Source organism: Antrostomus carolinensis, unplaced genomic scaffold (genome assembly GCF_000700745.2).
Source record: "Antrostomus carolinensis isolate BGI_N321 unplaced genomic scaffold, ASM70074v2 scaffold9081, whole genome shotgun sequence".
In the NCBI taxonomy this organism is placed as follows: Eukaryota; Metazoa; Chordata; class Aves; order Caprimulgiformes; family Caprimulgidae; genus Antrostomus; species Antrostomus carolinensis.
The window spans coordinates 90397-100712 of NW_010291971.1; positions in this window are offsets into that span (position 1 = coordinate 90397).

Sequence of the window (10316 nt, forward strand, 5' to 3'; positions counted from 1 at the left end):
TCCTGCTGTGAGGAACATACTGGTACAAAACCCCACAGAGGTTGTGCATTACAAGAAGATATTCTCAGTAAACACTTGCTTGCTGTGCCTCCCAGGGCCATGCTGCTAAATAGAAATTGTGACCAGCAAGATGAGGTGATATAAAATTATTGGTAAGAATATAGAAATTGCTTGCTGTCTTCATGTGAGTGTAGTAAAAATTTCTGGTAAGGGTATTTAATTTCAGTAGTACTGTTATTGGGTAGCTGGAATAAAATTGCCACTTTGCTCAAATCTCCCTCAATCTTCTGGTATGTTTTAAAGTGAGCACATAGCAAACTTACTGCTGACAAAAAACATATTGCAGCTCTAGCTGGGCACAAGAAAAGTGTTTCTAATATATTAAATGGTTAATGGGCTGTGTCAGGCTTGTAGGGATAGTAATACACAGAACTGAGCTTGTATATTAGTTGGACTCAGACTCCGATAAGGATACTCTTGACTAGATTTCTATGGCATGATTAAAATGTTTACAAGAAAAATTCTTTGGTTTTTGATGAGTAAAATCTCTAAACTGCAGAAACATGTGTCTGCTTTCCAAAGCTGTTGCTTGGCAAAATGTCCAAATGTTTCATTGTTTTATTGATCTTGGGTTTCTGGGTGTGCAGACAAGCTACTGGAAGATGTTCAGGCTGATTTCTGAAAAATCTCTTATGTTGCTAAAATTCCTGTCTTGGGAATCTTCCTTGATTCCCCCAGGATCCACAAGAATTTCCAAAGTTTAAATTTATTCCTGCAAATTACTGCTGGCTGTGACTGTGTTGGCAGCTAGACCTTACTAGAAAATCACTTGCCTGGTAGAACTGGGGGAAGAAAAAAAAAAAAAAACCAAACCAAAACCAAAAACCAACCACCTTGAAGTGTGAGCTAGGTAGAAGATCTTGGAGAGAATGACTTTGTTGCCAAATGCCATTCTGAGGAAAAAGAAGCACAGAGAAACATGTTTGGTGAACTTCCATTTGGGAAAGATTAAAACTCTCCTCTTCAAAGTGACCTTTTGCCTAAAAAAAAAAAAGGGAGGGGCATTTGAAAGAAACATTTTGTTCTTATCAGAACATGATGTCCTAATTCACTTCAATTTTAGAGCATTTCAAGATGCTTGGAAAGGGGACTAAATGAAAGTGTAGAGCCTATGCAAACTGTACTCTTAGAAAAAGAGGTTTTTGTTCCTGTGCACTCTTCCTGAAGTAAATGATCAGCCTGTTCTGTGCTATAAGCCATAGGTCCTATGGAGTGTGTAAATTCACCTAGGAACAGTGAAGGTTCCAGCTATTTGTTGCAATATTATTATACTTATGTTGCACATCATTATTGCTTCCACTATAAGAATGTAAGTTTCCCCACCATAATTGTAGCAATTGCTAGCAACCATAATCTATAGGTATTTATGCATATTTATGCTTTTCTGAGCACTCTGAATAATCATAGATGGAAACTAGCATTTTCCTTCTGATCTGATCCTGAATACTCATCTTCTTTAGTAAATTAATTTAGTCTCGTCTAATTTAGCTTTTTTCTAAACACTTCTAAGTGGTGAGAAGCAACTGTACAATCAGACTCTGAGCAATTTAACTACTCTTTTAGAGTTGGTTATGATGTCTCCTGTGGATTTTTCCTTCTGGTGGACACACCTACAGCCTTCTCTGGCGTGATGACCAAGTAGAGGGTAGGAGTTTGGGGTTGGGCAAAATAAAAAGCTCTTTATTTCATCTGCTTTCTCTATTAGCTTTCTCTATAATAATGAAAGTAGGAAATGACATGGCTTTATCACTGTTATTTATTCCTTTGTAAAGAATCAAAAGTGTATACAACAATGCTCAATAGGTGGGAAAAGACTAGGCAAACGTCCTCACTATAGACCTTATTATTTAGAAGCAAATTGTGTACTCACAGGGCAGTGCAATTCATGAAATAGTCTTATTGGTCTAATAATTACTCATCTAATAAATGAGCTCACATCACATGTTTAAGTTCTGTTATTTGAATAGTTACCTTGTTTTTTTGTCTCTGCCTTTTGCTCAAATATAGTGTGCTCTTTTCAAAGCAGGGTTTATCTTTTATGTTTGTACAATACTGAGTAACAGCTCTCCTTTTTCTGAGCAGTCCCTTCTGTTTCCTCTGCTAGATAAAATGGTAAAGATGGTAAAGAAAATTGTTCTCTATAAGATGCATTGTCTGGTTTGGAAATAGGTACTTCTCAAAATTATCTCTTATTTGTGGGATTAATTAAATATTATCTTTAAGTTCATGTGCCTGACTTATATAAGCTGTGGTAGATGATCAGGGTCTGCAGGGTCTGATTTTCTGAACCCTGCACAGTTTCACTGAAACTAAAGCTGACAGTTGTTGGCTTCCACTTGATATGTCAGTATTGCTGCAGAAAAGCATGCTATAATGTCTCCAGGGATGAGCTGAAATTTTGTGCATTATTTCTATAGCTCTCTCAACTACTTCCAATGATTTCTTTGCTAAGAAAGGAAACAAAGCCTTCTGACTTAGCAAACCAAAGAAAGCATCCCTGACCAGCTGCATCACATTATCTCCATGTTATTGGTTTTACTGGTTGTCCAGGAAAGATCTTGCAGTCCTTCTATTATTGCTTCCAGACACAGGAAACTTGTACTATGTAGTACGTTGTAGGCAGCCCAGCAGTGTCATTCATGATTCTGTGAAGCCTGGAGACTACTAACAATGAAGCTTTGATATGTGCCATATCTGCAGTCAGATGAGGAACTGCCTAGGATCAGTCACCCTCATGGGGTTTAATGGGACACTGCTTGTGTGTGCCTTGCTGAGAAGCACCAGTAACAGAGGTGGTAGTACCTGACAGGATCACCTGCTTGTGGGACACCCTGAAGAGATGGCTTATGTGTAAAACCTCTCTCTAGATTGGATTTTTTACAGCAACTGGGAAGGGTAAATGGTAGGTATGATAGCCTTGGTCTACTTAGTGTTCTCAAGTGGACAACTTGTGTCATTTTCTAGCCATTATGCAACAATGAACTGCATGCTTGGATCCTCCTCTCCTCACACCACGAGGAGGGCCCAAACCTCGCACTGCAGGTAGAATGCAGTGCATTTCTCTCTTTATTTGTCATCTATTGCAAGCTAGTGTGTTAGATGCCTACAAATTTATTGTAGGGAAGTGATCTGAGAGGATTAACAGAAAGTGAAAACAGACTCCGAACTTACTAGAAAGTAGGGAACTCTCTGAAGTTCTGCCATATGCATTTGCTGTGCAATGAACCCCAACTCTTCTGAATTTTTATTCCTCTAAGATCTTAATAAAGGGAGAAAAATGCTGGGAACCATTAAGCATTTAACAAGGGAGGGGAAGCCTTCTGAGGAGAGTTCAGTAGCCAGCAGAAGCCTGCAAATATGAACAACAATCCTATTTCCCACAGCTGTTTGAACTACAGATTGATGGGAACTAATTAGAGTTCAAGAAGAACATCTGTGGGCTGTGAAACAAGGCTGGAGTGTGTGGCTTCCTAATGAAGCTGTGATATCCATCATGGGCAAAGGAAAGCAACTGCTCAACAGACAGCAATTTGCTGGTTCATGGACTCTATAAACTGCTGCTCATCTACTATTTTCTTGGTGCTGCAGTTGATTTTTCTCAGGTGCATATGCTGCAAGTCAGTAGCATTTCAGATATCTATGAATTGACATAAAGGTATAGGGCAACAAGGCAGGGCTTGCAAAAATGAGATATCAAATGAGAGGTCTTGAATGATCAGAGACCTGTGCTTTGCAAGGCCTTTATGTCACTCTGAAAGCTGATGTGTTTGACCTAATCAGATGCTGTTTGGAGGAAGGTCAAAAAGAGCTAGCCCAGTGTTAGTACACCTCTGGTTTATTCTGAAGCTGGAGAACTTTCACTAGGAAAAGTCAAATCAGGCTGAACAAGCATTAGCTATCTGTGTTTCTGTAGGAAATATGATCCCACTGAAAAATGCTGGTGAAAAAATCACAGCTGAAGAATAAAAGCAGACCTATAATACACTGGAGCAATCTTCCTAAAGAGGTGGTCAATGCCCCTGCCTGTCAATGTTTATAGAGGCATTGGATAGCGCCCTTAGTAACATACTTTATTTTTTGGTCAGACATTTGGGCTTAAGTGATCATTGTAGGTCCATCACAACTGAAATATTCCATTTCTACTTTAGATTTGTTCCTACTTTTTCTGTTAAAAGCATCTTTTTAACCACTTAAGTCTAAAAGCCTTGAACCTGGAATTTGATTGTGTACGTATTGCAAAAGATCAACTTCTGCCTGTTTTTATCTGACAGGACTTGCTGTATATGTATTGGGGAGGATGTTTCCCTGAGCAAAGAGCACAGGTGAGCAGCTGAAGCTTTGAGCCATGTGTGATACTGCATACAATGTCTTTCCCTGCATATGTAGAAACTGATGTAGTGACAGCTAACTGAAATGGTATCCATGTGTGGTCTTCCTGAGCTTCTCTCCAAGGTCCCACAAAAGAGCAGGTTTTAGTAGGAACTTCAAGTCTTGGGATGCTCTAAACAAATGAGCCTCAGTGGTTGTTGAAACATCCCAACAGCTGTCAGTATTTGATTTACAAATTCTTGATACATCATGGAGGATGTTGTACCAAATACTTGGTCATTCAGATCACTTTCCTGTAAACAGTTCTTGAAAAATGATAGCTTAAACTGTAAACATGCTTTTAGAGCATGGCTTCCTCAGCTTGGTACATGTACTAAGAGTGATCAATCCGTGAAAGTCAAGCTAGGCAGTATGTAGGTGCTGTCTGAGCAGTCAGCATTTGTATTTGCTACTACTGCCAGTGGCTGGACCAGAGATACATAGCTTGGGAAGCCTAGTTGTGGACTTACTAGGCATATAATTGCTGTTATATCTACTTGACTTCACTGAAATTCTGCCAGTGAAGTATGTGTATCTCTACATACCTGAAATAATGTTAGAGGCTCTGACCTCTCACTGAAAGTGAAATGCCTGAAACATGTGTATCTCTACATACCTGAAATAATTATATTGCTAGAGGCTCTGACCTCTCACTGAAAGTGAAATGCCTGAAATCAAACTAAGTAATGTCCTTAAAGGACAGGAGATACCAAAACCTCTGAGTTGAGGTTGTCTGTCTACTTAACAGGTTAGGCAGTTGGGTATAGATTAAAATGGAAACAGGGCATTAAAGATAATGGGATTCATATTTTACATACTCTTCACTCCTCTGAAACTCACTGACCTAAAGCCAATGAGCATTTCCTCTCTTTTAAGGGAGGATTGCCTCATGCTATTCCTAGTATTGCTGCTTTCTTCCTGGCTGAAAGATTTTTGTTGTTGCTGCATGTATCCAGTGTATGTTATGAAAGATGCTTTTATTTTTTTAGAGTGTCCCTTCAGAGGGAAACCTTTGAAAGCACTGGAAGATGTGTTTATACCAGTCCTTGCTCTTAAGTTTCTATTGGTGCAGAATTAAGGTTGGGGTTTTCTTGGGAGGGGGGTGTCCTAAGAAGGTGAAAGAACACTTCTCCTTCCTTTATACATAATAGCTATTAATTACATCATGTAATTCAATAGTGGGAAGTGCTTTTTCATGGGTTATTTCATTACCTCTGTTAGAGAACAGAGTAGGCATCTGCTTGACTAGAATTGGCTTGGCTTTCCACTGAGTGGCAGAACACTTTAGCAGTTGTTCTCAACTCATGTAAGAAATGATTTTTGGATTGCCTAACATTGATCTCCTAACTAAAGCCAAACTTAAAATGTAACACATCACTTTTTAATAGATTTAATAGCAAATTGAGACAAATATTTAGACTGGGCTGTGTCAGAATATACCTTCCCTGCTGGAAGCACATAGCTGTGCCTGTCTGTGAAATCGGCTTTCTCCTAGGATCCCACTGGCATCTCTGAGGCTCTGCCAATGCTGAGAATTTTGACTGTTGAACCCTATGGTGCCTCTCATGGGATCAGGGCTTGAAGCTGAGCTTTGCTTTCACTAGTCAAAGCAATCCACTGGGTGAGCAGTACCTTGCATCTGTGAAGCATTGGAGCATTTATCTTTTCAGCTTAATTGTAATGGCAATACCATCCAGGAAAAAGAAGAGCTAAATTGCTCTTATGTTCAGTACAGTATTTAATCAACACCATAGTACTAAAAACATTCTAGCTTTTTTCTGTGTCTCTGCTTCATTAGCTTTCCATCTCTTCAACTCTGATTGTACAACACATCTTTGTCTCCCTTGCCCTGCATCTTAATTTCTCTTTTTGATAGTAGCCTCATGCCTCAGTGCCTTAATTGATTCATCATGCAATGTCTTACTATGTATCATAGGCTACTTGCTGGACTGTGTGAGCTAATACTTCTGTAGTAGGAATTGCAAAACATGCTTTAGAACATAAAGCTGTATCCAGCTGTAATTCTATAGATTGTATAATGGGATGACAATTAGTACCAGGAAGTCAAACAGGGGTGAGTAGAACCAGTATTGTACTCAGTCATGGTAAACACGTTTTTGCTCTCTTTAGAAAAGCTGAAAAATCAATTATTTATAAGCTTACCTGTTCTTATGGAAAAGCCCAGTAGGAGTCAATGAAATATATTAACTTATAACAAGCTTCATACTGTCATATAAAATTTAACAGACAGTCTACTGCCAACACTGAAATTCTCTGGGATATAATTATTCCCTCAATTTTAGTTGGTGGTTTAAGGAAAAGTTGTAGAAATAAGATTATACTATCCACAAATTCTGCAGGTTTTTATAACAGTTCCTTTAGGATCTGTTGCACTTCTGTAGTGCCTATTTGTTTTACACTTATTGTAATTTGGAAAGCTTTTCTGGGGAATAATGAAAATATCTGTTTTAACCAACTTACACTTCTAGCTTTGAAACTACCTAATGCTCACAGAAACACAATTTTAAATGTCACTGAAATTTATTGCACTGTTTCTAGCCATCGTATATATCTGATTGTGAAGACCAAAGCATGAAACAGGATGAAAAGTTGAACTTGATCAGCCTGTGTTTATCGTCCAAGATAAAAGAAAGAAACAAAAGATAGGCAGTGGGGGTGGGGGGAGGAAGCAGGGAAGCCTGCTTTTAAATATCAAGCTTCCTTGTACTCGTACAAGGATTTTACTTTAATCCAGTGTTGCTTGTAGTGAAGCTTTGGAAATACTGTAAGCAGCCTGATGCTTAGGTGAGATGAAGCCCACCCAAATTCTAGCACTGTAAAGGAATATAGGGTGACTTGGTTTTGGAGATGTGTTTTATAGGTGGTTCAAGGAATCTAGATGGCAAGGTTAGACAAACTGCTTAACTTCCAGAGGTGAAATGAATTCTACCCTGCCTTTTACATGCACAACAGATCAGCCCAGGAGCAGCAAATATACTGTAAATTTGGGTCCCTCTTATTTCAGTAGTAAGCCCCATGTAATAGTGAAGTGAAGTTAAATAGCTATCACTAAATATCTATTTAGGTCAAAAGATTGATCTAAGCTGACATCAGTGTTTAAAAAAAACCAAAAAAACCCCCCAAAAAACAATGCTTTGTTTCTGCTAGGATTTGACTTTAAGGTAAAGGCCTCTGTGTGGAAGACTCTTAAGTCTTGGTTATATAGCGTGTCCTTACTTCCACTGAAGTTTCCACAGTTGAAAGTACTGGACAAACATGCAGGGAGACTTAATTTAGTTCTAATGGGGATATGTTTGGTACTGCAAGCAGTATAGTTTCTTCTGACTTGCTCTGCCACTAACAGTACAAAAGTACCTGGAGTTTATGGCTGCTCTTCTTTGTCTGTTTATTACTCTGTTCCATGTAAGCATTAAATGGTTTTCAATTTGTGCAAACTTCTTAAAGGATGTAAAGGCTAGTGTAGGAGATTCCCAGTTGTGTATTCTGGATGATACATCTTTGTATAGTCTAAATTGAAATGCTTTGTGGTCTAAACCTAACTTTTTGAGAGGCCAAAGTATTCTGCATGATCAGGAATACTGTCTTGACAGTCAATTGCACAGCTTTAACTTTGACAATTAGTTAAGAAGAGGTATTAGAACAGGTGAAACGTAATGGAATGGTTTAGTGTTCTCTACAGGGAATGCTAATATAAGCCAAAACATGTCTAATACAGCTTGTAATGAATGACTTTGCAATGGTTAGTATTACAAGTCTATTGTGACATTAGTCAGGATAATATATTTTAACGTGTTAATACTAGGGCATTATCCAACAGTGGCAGAAAATTTCTTTAGTCACTCCCTGTCTCTCTGCTCTCTAGATAGAACAGAGGCTGTCTATTATAGTGCACCTTCCTGAATGGCTTTGCAAACTGGAGTTAATAATTAGTTGCTAACTTCTTCTAATGTGAATTCATCCTCCTTCTACTTGGACTACCACATTTTCTATTACTTTGCTTTATTTCAGTACTTTACAACTCTAAGCTCCAAAACATGAGATAAGAAACATGATCAAGGACAGGTTAATTCAATGATGCATTGTTGGAAAACTCTGACCCAGATCAATGTACAGTGACAGTAGCTTTCCAGGCTGGGCTTAGATATTGCTGTCAGAGAAAACCAGTGCCTAGAGTCAATCTGAAGAGGCAATTTTCAAGGATATTTGTTTAAAAGGTAGATAAATGCATGACTGAAGGCTGAGAGAAGGGACAAAAGAGCAGAAGCTCCAAGAGTTATAATGAGGCAAAAGACCTTGTATAAAAGCCAGGAAGTAGAGAAGTTCTTGCAATGATAGGGAGCCTAGGCTGACGAGTGGATAGGATTACAAGTAGATGGACTGATATTTAAGGTTGTAAGGTCAGAGCTGGACATGGCTACTACAAAGACTTTTGCTCTTGTGCCTGAAAGATGAGACAGCTACAAGGTGGTAACATGGTGCATTGCCTGGCTTGCCATCTGAAGAAGTTGCCATCAAGACCTGCACCCTACAAATCCTGCTTTAAGGGCAGTCTGGAGGGGCACTAATTTAGAGACAGTGACTTTTAAGCAATCCATACAGTGAAGATGCTTTGGGATCACAAACCTTCCTTTCAGGCTATCTGGCAGGAATCCTGGCTGGGGCAAACACTATTAGGGTCAGTGTGTTGCACTTGTCTGCCCCTGTGCCATCCCCCAACAAATTTCTGTCATTAAAATCAGTACAGATCAAGCTGAAAGATTTTAAAAATCAATTTCTAACAGGTTTTTATCCACAAAGATAGCATCCAACTCATAAATAGCCACGTAATTTATATTAATGCTATGTTTACGGTTGGACTAGGTGATCATAATGGTCTTTTCCAACTAAACTATTCTATGATAATGCATTAAACATTGAGATCTGGGACCACACAGTTTTAATTCTGGTGCATTGTGCATTTCATAAATGGTAGCAAAAAGTCAACAACAAGCTAATAACTTTTAGGAACAAATGTTGTAATTACCTATCTAGGTATAGCTTTGATATTTTCATGTTTATTAATAAATGCATCTTCAGAGTATTGTTTAGTATGATTAACTTATTTTATTCACTAGTCAGCACTTGGCACAACAGGCAGTTAAACTTCTAAATCATTTTTTTTTTTAGCTTAAAAAGTTCTTTTATAAGATTAAAACCTGGAGGTCAAACATAAGATGAGACTACACTGCATTTTATGCAGGAGGCAATTCAGTTGCAGACCTGTTCAGCTGACCTTCAGATAATGTGAAAGCCTTGAAAGCTCTATAAGAAGAGCTAACAGTTGGAAAGCAGTTTGAATGTAATGCTTGCTAAACTAAGAGTTAAATGGCATGGTTTTAAGCAGAACTTAGCCTATGCTGTGCTCTTTTTAAATGTGTTTGATGAATAACTGAACATGTGTTTGGGTGGAAATTGAGACTGTGTATCTGATCTGTAGATGTCAGAAAGCAGTTAAGTGTTGAGCTGCAGAGAGCTCCTGTTTCTACAGGAAGAGAGATTTGTGTGCTCTCAGCACAGAGCACTGGGACAAGTACTGCTTTTTCTGGTACTGCTTTCAAATAGCTCTAACAGCATCTTTGTGTTGACTGTTAAGAAGGAACAAGGACTGAAAATCTGGCTCAAAGGAGAAAGCTGTTATTGCTCTGCACCAGTGTTGTTCACTAAAATTGCAGGAATCTGATGAGGCTGGATGAATGCAGTATTTTCCTGCTGGAGAAACTAAAATGTTATTTGGATAAGGTGGGGTTCAATGATTAGATGAGGTAGAGGAGAAGTCACTCTGCAGCAAAGTTGGGAGGCAAGAGAAGGAAAAAGTGGGGATAATGACT